This window comes from Cyprinodon variegatus, unplaced genomic scaffold (assembly GCF_000732505.1).
Source record: "Cyprinodon variegatus isolate N-32 unplaced genomic scaffold, C_variegatus-1.0 Scaffold198, whole genome shotgun sequence".
NCBI lineage: Eukaryota > Metazoa > Chordata > Actinopteri > Cyprinodontiformes > Cyprinodontidae > Cyprinodon > Cyprinodon variegatus.
Window position 1 is genome coordinate 566579 of NW_015150651.1, and position 8534 is coordinate 575112.

General features: G+C 38.9%; 1 protein-coding gene across 1 annotated transcript in view; it reads left to right on the top strand.

The window, feature by feature from the left end:
* Positions 1 to 5568: 5568 nt before the first annotated feature.
* The window catches only part of cnga2 (cyclic nucleotide gated channel alpha 2), a 10983-nt gene continuing 8017 nt past the window's right edge, over positions 5569 to 8534 (top strand). The window contains exon 1 of the mRNA XM_015379704.1: positions 5569 to 5734. The gene's annotated coding sequence lies outside the window, so the exon portion shown is untranslated. The remainder of the gene's footprint in view (positions 5735 to 8534) is intronic.

The window sequence follows — 8534 nt, forward strand, 5'->3', positions numbered from 1 at the left end:
CTCGATTATCCTCTCTGCTGTTTTCACCGCCTTCTCACCTTCCAGTCTACGGCGCTGCAGCCTCCACACCATACAGTGAGACAGCTGGTCAGAACACTCTCTAGAGGTAGCATGACTGGTATTAGGTACCAAGATGAGATTCTCAGACCCCTTGTGAGACCATACTCTGATGCGGTTGGCCCTGGGTTCCTCCTAATGCTGGAGTGGCTGGAGTGTGTCAGCAGTTCCTGCAAGATGAAGGCATTGACGCTTTGGACTACCTCATAGCGTCAATGCCTTCATAAGTAGGAACCCAGGGCAAACCGCACCAGAAGATGGTCATAGAAGCAGGGGGAGACCACACACAATACTGAACCTCATTCTGACCTATTTGAAGGATATTACATCAAAGCTGGATCAACCATGAGCGTTTTTATCCAGTTTAATCCAAATCCAGGCCTCCATTGTTTAATACATCTAATTTCCATTGGTGAATTTTGTTGTCAGCACATTCAACTTTGCACAAAACAAATCATTCAATGAGAATATTTCCTTCATTAAGATCTAGGATGTGTTTTTTGAGTTTCCCGTATATAAAACGTTAGGAGCATTGACTGATTTTTAAACCTTTGCAAAGGTAGAAAAGATTGGTTTTGCATACAGGTTTAGGCCAATAAACCAGTGCACCACAAATTTATATTTAATGTGTATTAAGACGTGAAGTAACGATAACATTCAATGCTCAGGCTTGTAGCACAGATTTAATGACAGTCAAAGATTTACAGTGGATACTGGTTATAGAAAAAAAATATCCACCCTCTTTAAATAGTCTCAAATTGTTCATAATCTGGTGGTAAAATTTCCAACATTACTTACCCCTTTAATAAGATTTCTTCCCATTCAACTAAAACAAAAGTCTGTTGGAAAAAATATGATAAAATAGCAAATTTGCAGATTTTATTTCGTATTTTGTTGAACCACCTTTTTCCGTTACCTTCAAATGATCTTCAATGAAAACCAGTAGGTTTGGCTCCAACTTAACTGGTGAGGAAGTCTAGTTCCATCCAGATGGAGTTAACTCCATAGCATGATGCTGCCACCGCCTTATTTTACTGTTACTCTGTTGATGTGCAGTGTTGCTTTTGGCAAGCTGACTTAGTCAAACTAATAAAACAGCAAAAGGAACTATCCCATTATAACTTTTATGATTCCACTGTTTACCTCATTTTCCCTTTACTACTTCTCCTTCCTCTTATCTTAGTTTCTGTTGCCCTTCTTCCCTCTTTTCTATCGTAAAAGCCGTCATCTGTCTGACCAAGTAAACTACGAGGAAGAGTAGTTGCATGTTTCATCCGTTTAACTTTCTAACAGATGCCACCTTTTTCACGGTTTCCTGACTTCCTCAGAGCAACGGGGGACAGACGAAACAGGCAGACTGTTGCTCACCGTTGGCTGACTCTGATCTCAGATGATTGTGAAGTCCTCTGGGCTTCCGTCCTTGTAAAGTCTTTCAATCTGCTGCACCTTGATGACGAAGTTGCCTCATGTGGCCTTTTGTCATCTCTGCTCATGTTTTATTTCCTTCATATTAATTGGATTAAAAGTTTGAACGTTCTTATTTCTTGTTCAAGAAAAAAATATTTATTTTATGATAAAATGAAGACTTCAATCAAAACTACATTATTATTCTTTCTATGTTCATAAGCAGCTTTCAACCTCAACAGATGATCAGATTAAAGCTGTTTTGCTTGCCATTAGGATTCACCCAAAATATCAGCTTTCTACTGGATAAATCACACTTTCACTATTTAAAACTTTTTCTGTCACATTTCTGTGATGTGATCCGTGAGTTAAATAAAGTTAAAAAATCTAATTAAATAAACAAATGTCCCATGAAAAAAATAATGGAACATTTATTTCTCTACCACATGATACAGTATTAATAATATTAATTTAATGATTTTTTATTATTTTACCAAATAATTGAGAATAGAGAAAAATATTAAAATTAAGTTGAATCGGTTCAAACTGAAACAAAGAGTCAGACTTAAAATAATGATACTTAATTTATAGTTTTGGGATTTAAAGGAGATTTTAGTTTATTTCACTATGGTCTTTCTTTGTTTAGCTGTCAAAGTTTGATTGGAGGGAATGCAAAAAAACTTTCTTTTAAATCAAAGCAAAGCTCAAAAATAAATGTTTGGAATCCAGGTCAAGGGTGGTTCTGCCTTCCCCTAAGAGGAGAGGGACACGAGGAAATATAAAAATAGAAAAGTATATGCAAGCATTTATCCAACATTAAGCTTCTGCCTGTGTCCCCCCACCTCTTCAAAAAAAGAGCATCAACTGCTCAGTCTTTTCACATCTACATACCTGTGCCATTCAGGTTTTTCTGCATTAACATGGATCAAAAACAAGTAGTGGTCAAGCAGGTAAAGGATTATATGTTAATTACTGCCTACTGACCACACCAGGGGCCTGTGCTTGTTAGAGAAGCGGATGAATTTCTCCCATTAATAGGCTGTATGCACAGCTTCACCACTTCCTGAACTTCTGTAGCTCCTGTGTTTCCCATCCTTCATCACTGACTTTCCATCCATCCATCCATCTTCTAACACGCTTAATCCCAAGTGGGGTTGCAAGGGGTGCTGGTGCCTATCTCCAGTTGTCTACGGGCGAGAGGCAGGGTCCACCCTGAACAGGTCGCCAGTCCATCGCAGGGCAACACAGAGACAAACAGGACTAACAACCATTTATGCACACACTCACAACTAAGGAGAATTTAGGGAAGCAAATTAACCTAACAGTCATGTTTTTGGACTGTGGGAGGAAGCCGGAGTACCTGGAGAGAACCTGTGCATGCTCAGGAGAACATGCAAACTCCATGCAGAAAGACCCCGGGCCAGGAATCAAACCCAGAACCTTCTTGCTGCAAGGCAGCAGTGCTACCCACTGTATCACTAAGCAGCCCATTACTGAGTTTCATTCAATTTTCTCTTTCTTATTCCTTTCTCCTTTTCTAAATATAATACACTATTCAAAAACAGAGACGTAATAAAATCACAATTCCATCTAAAAGCATTAGAATTTAAAACAGGAAAACTTATAGTTTAATTTTTAATATAAGAATTTTATTTCACACCCCTTTGGGAAGTTGGCTATTTTTGGATTAGATTATGGGGTTGCTATTATTATTATTGATTTGCTACTATTATTACCACAATTTTTTGAGCTCAAAGCAAAAATTTAATAATAAAATAAAATTATACAGGTTGTTATCTCTTCCTTCATCATTCTACGATCTTTTCTCATTCAATTTTCCTGTTCAGCCTCTTTCCTACTGAAAATATCGGGTTAACACGTGTTTTTCAAACATGGTTGACCCGCTAACAATCAGCATACGTCTTCCCTCCCATCGGCTGAAAAAAAGCTTATCTCACCCCTCGCTGGCAGCTGCATGGCTTCCGTCCCCCCGCAGCTGCGTGTCTGTTGACACCATCACGCTAGGTTAGAGTTGATGATGTCATCAGTGTGACAGAAATCAGGAAAGTAAACAATGGAGAGCAACATGAAAGGAAGCCAGGATGTAGTCAGTGTGCTTTATTGTTCCGCTCTATTTTCTGTCTGAATCCCTCTTGCCAGAGCTGCTCCATGTTTATCGAATGTAAACACAGTTGTTTATACTTGTTAGATCAGACGCGACTGGCGCAGTGTGTTGACGTCTGTATGTTGCCTTCAATGGTATCACGTAATTTAGCGTTCCCACAGCATGCTGATCAGAGCCGAGGCGATTTTAACGCGGGTTGCTTGCAGATTTGCTTGACCTAGGCAGACACGCATCAGAGAGTATGTGAGTAACTAAGAGTTTACCCACTGCCACTGAAAGCCCATTTTTCCTGGGCCCATTTTTCATGAGGACCTTTCATGTATCCAACCTGAGTGGTAGAAAAGCACAGAAAAGCCTGGAAGTCTATCAGTTCTAAAATGTCTTTAAACATCTTTAGACAAACCCTTGTTGATCCCTAGAGAAGCATAATATCACATTAGTACCTTACAAGGAGTTTTTAATCATTCTGTTATACTTTATCATATATTTTATACCCGCTGCAACCCGTGGTCTTGTCTTACTTTTTGTTGATTAGCTTGGTTTATGTTACATTTTAGGTCCTAATCTTGAGTAAAACAAAACAGATCAAAGCCCTATTTTATTTTAGTTTTGCCTGGGATGAACCCAACATCCTCATTTTCTGAAGGATCAGACCAAACCAAAACAAATTAATTGATTAACACACCCAACAAACACAGGGCAACCATAAGTTGTGAAAACAAACTTCCATCTTTGGTTTTAAAAGTGGTGCAGTCTGTTCCTCATCTTTAGTAGATCAACCAGCTACAACTACTTAACTTTGAACACTCTGAAGAGTGTATTCCCTGACCAGCAGCAAAATCATTCAGGGAATCGTCCCAATGCGGCCTCCGCTGCTGGGACCGTGGACAGAGGGAGAGCACTGGGGGTCTTATAAAGAAAGCATGGAAGGAGGGCATCACGTCCCTTGCAGTACCTCTTTAGGAGTGTTTTGCAGAGGGGCTGAGGTATTTAAAATTAGCTAAGAAAACCTACACGAATGTTGTTACACCAATCTTTAAAATTATTCTATTGGTTGGTGGCACTACCATTATGTTTTGTTTGGATTTCATGTGATAGAAGCATGAAAGAAAGAAAACTTAATTGTACATTTTGTGTTTTTGAATTAAGTGGATGTTTTCGAACATTTACTGCAAATCTTACAGCAACTTTACTCATCTAGATGCATTGTCTGTTCTTCTTTGCAAAGTATATGCTCAGTCCAGTGGTGATGAGAAGGTGGAGCAGACAGCTGTGTTTAAGTCTTACCATGGATGGTCTGGCTTTTCTCGAGATTCAGTGTCCTGCAGCCTTTTCTCTCCTTGGCTGAATACAGAGGAAGTTCAACCATTTAATTCAGGTGTGCTGGACTAGGGGCGCATCTAAAAGTAGTAAAACCTGAGTTTAACACCCTGATCTAAAGGAACATTAAGCATAAAGGATTTCTCTCCTTTTACGAGTTTTGTTTCAAGGAATTCCCTGTTTTAATGTCACTGCTTTGGCTTTAAAAAAAGAAACAAAGAGAAGAAAGATGATGCAAAATCAACAGTTAACCAGAGTTAATAAAGGCAGATAACGTAGAATGACGGGCTTGAAGCAAAACTGTCCTTTCAGCATACTGCTGCCAGCATCATGCTTCCCCACTGGCAATGTCCTGTCATTCATTCTTGCTAGGTAAGGAGAAAAAAAATACAACATTTTTAAATATACATTTTTAAAGTCATATTTGCATTTCTTTCTTATTTATTTTTTAACAACTCTAGACACAGATTTCTAACAGCTCTGTTAGAGAAGAAGGTTTTATCTGAGCCGCAATCAGGAACATTTCCCTGAAGACTCCTCGCATGTACTCCTCTACCATCTTGAATCAAGGGAAGCACCGCCCCTCATTTACCTCCTCACCTACCTGTGTACTTCTCTCTCTCATCAGAGGGTGAGCGCAAACTTGTGTTCACACCTCTGAGGAGAACACCTCTGAAGCATCACAGAACATCCTCCCAAACACCTCAGGCTGTTTTAAGAGTCTGTTTTTCGTTGGGTGACAATGTTGTGGATGGAGCCGTCAGAGGAGACCTGCTCCAGATCATGGTGTCATTAGAAACCTCCTGCTGTAACTAAAGGAAATTAAAGGTAAGTCTAACTCTTTGTGTTTGGGTGTGTGTGTATTTGGCAGTGGTGGTGGTGGGGTTCTCCAGTTAATGATAACCTTTTCCTAAAATCTCTGCCCCCACTTAATAAGGTGTTGCATAATGTACGGTAACCCAGATGCCCCATGATGTAATGACACATATGTGCCACAGTTTGCTCCCACTCAGCATGTTGGTTTCCTGAGTGATGAGGGCCCTCAGGGATGGCTGCTGATTGGCTGGCTGAGCCGCAGGCTGAGCGACTGAGCGAGTGTGTGTTTTCGTTAATGATCCACCAATTAGTCACACAGTGGTAACAGTTGTCTAAACAGCTCATCTGTCTGTGCTGCAGGCTGGAAGTTGGTTTCAGGGACCAATGGAGCAGGTGGGGCTAAAGTGTTAAGTATTCACCTTAACACAAAGGTTGAGTTCACATAGGGTTTATTCTCATTTTTTCCCGCAACTTTACTTTACACATTATAGACTAAACCAAGCAGTGAAAATTACAGAAGCAGGGGAAAAAAAGACAAATTCATACATGAATAAAATAACAACCAGGAGCTGGTCAGAAGTTAATGAAGATCAAATTAATAAAAACAGACTCTTTCAAGAGTATGACTAAAGGCTCCTTCTTTGGGAAATTTATCAAGAGAGTCTCTCACAAAAACGGAAAACTGAAAAGAAACAGCAATTATCAAGCCGCTGTTCAAAATGAGCACCTGCTACTGCTACTGCAGAACTACAGGCCCATCTCAAACCTCCCATTAATCAGTCAGATTATTGGAAAAGCTGTGTTTCAACAGGTTGAAGCCATCTTAACTGTGATCACCTGCTTTGATGTCTTGCAGTCAGGTTTCCATGCCAACCACAGGCAGAGGTGTCCCAAGTATTAATGTTTATTACTCCAGTAGAAGTATAAATCCTACTGTTTCAAAACACTTCTGTAGAAGTTAGAGGATCAACTTACGCTTTTTACTCCGGTAAAACTGTATCAGTACCATTTTTAAAACTACTTAAAGTATTGAAGGAAAATTAATGCAGGTAATTGGTAAGGATAGAAGCTTTACTGCATTACTCTATTAAAGGAAAAACATTCTAAAATTCTCAATGATTATTCCTTAAACTTCATTTTCTTGGTTTTATAACTAATGGTAAGAGTGTCAAATTCAACTTTGCATCATCTATAAAAACTATTTATTTTGCTATGTGGTAAACAACAAGTTGGGGCAGCACAGAGTCCAACCACAAATAAATTAATAGTCTGAATTAAACTAATTATTTAGTTTTTAATTCGTTTTTTTAATACCAACAGGGCATGATGAAAATTAGCTTAACGGAAAAAAAAACCAATGAGTCTATATATAGAATGTAAGGAGTATAAGTAAAAAGTTGCTTAAAAATAATTACTCCAGTAAAGTATAGATAGCCAACATTTCTACTTAAGTAAGGTAGCAACTTATTTGTACTATTTGTAATACAATATGATATTATTGGACCTCAGTCCAGTGTTTGATGCTGTTTATCACTGGATTTTATTAGAGCGTCTGGATAACTGGGTCGGCCTTTCTGGTTCAGCACTGGACTGGTTCAAATCCTACCTGAAGGGCAGGGACGTCTATGTGTCAGTAGGGAACTTTGAATCAGAGACCAGATAAATCCCATGTGGGATTCCTCAAGGCTCCATTCTGGGACCCCTCCTATACAACATCTACGTGCTCCCCTTACCTCAGGTTATAGCAGACAATTAGATCAGTTACTATAACTATGCAGACGATATATACAGCTTTATATCCTAAATGGAACCAGGTGACCATGAACCCATCAGAGCATTGGCTAGATGCTTAGAACAGATCAATGTGTGGATGCACCATAATTTTCTACAACTGAATAAAAACCAAACTGAGGTAATAATCTTCGGAACAAAGGAGCAGAGATCCAGAATTAGCTCCCAGCTTCACCTACTACAGCTAGAAACCAATGATTATGGCTGAAATCTCGGTGTCATGATGGACTCAGACCTGAACCTTCAGAGGCTCATAAAAACAGTTACCGTACTATGTCAGCCTTTTATCAGCTGAAGAACACCCAGGATTAAAGGACTAATGTCCAAGCACGATCTAGAAAACTCATTAATGTATTTATCTTTAGTAGAATTGATCACTCCAACAGTGTCCTCATAGGTTTGTCTCAAAAGTCCATCAGAAAGCTGCAGCTGATCCAAAACACTGCTGCCTGTGTTCTCACTAGAACTAAGAAAGTAGAGCACATTAGCCTGGTTCTGAAGTCCTTCCACTGGCTCCCTGTAGCTCAGAGAATAGACTTTAAAATCCTTCTGTTAGTCTAGAAATCACTGAATAGATTAGATCCATTTGGCCAAACACATCATACATAGATTCAAACACTTTGGCCCATAATTTTACAGATGTGGATAAAGCCAAAACACATAAATTAATTTAATCAGAAATATTCAGACAGAATTTCTGTAAATGAGATTTAGTGTAAAAAGGACATGGCAAAAGTGTTGCAAAATTGTGACTGGAGTTCATCTGATATAACTTAACCCTAATAATCCTGCTGAAGCGCTTTAGAAGCGTCTGTCTCCTTAAAAAACAATCAAGTACGACAGCGACATGAGCAGACTTAATGTTTTTTATCAAAAGTACAGAATTAAACGGAAATTTGAACAAAGTGTAATCTAGTGCAAATCATATCTATATAAACTAAATTTGGAGATCTAGAGAAAAGAAATCACTCAAATTGACATAATTAGATTCTATCAAAGGGACCAGACCAAATAAAACTTA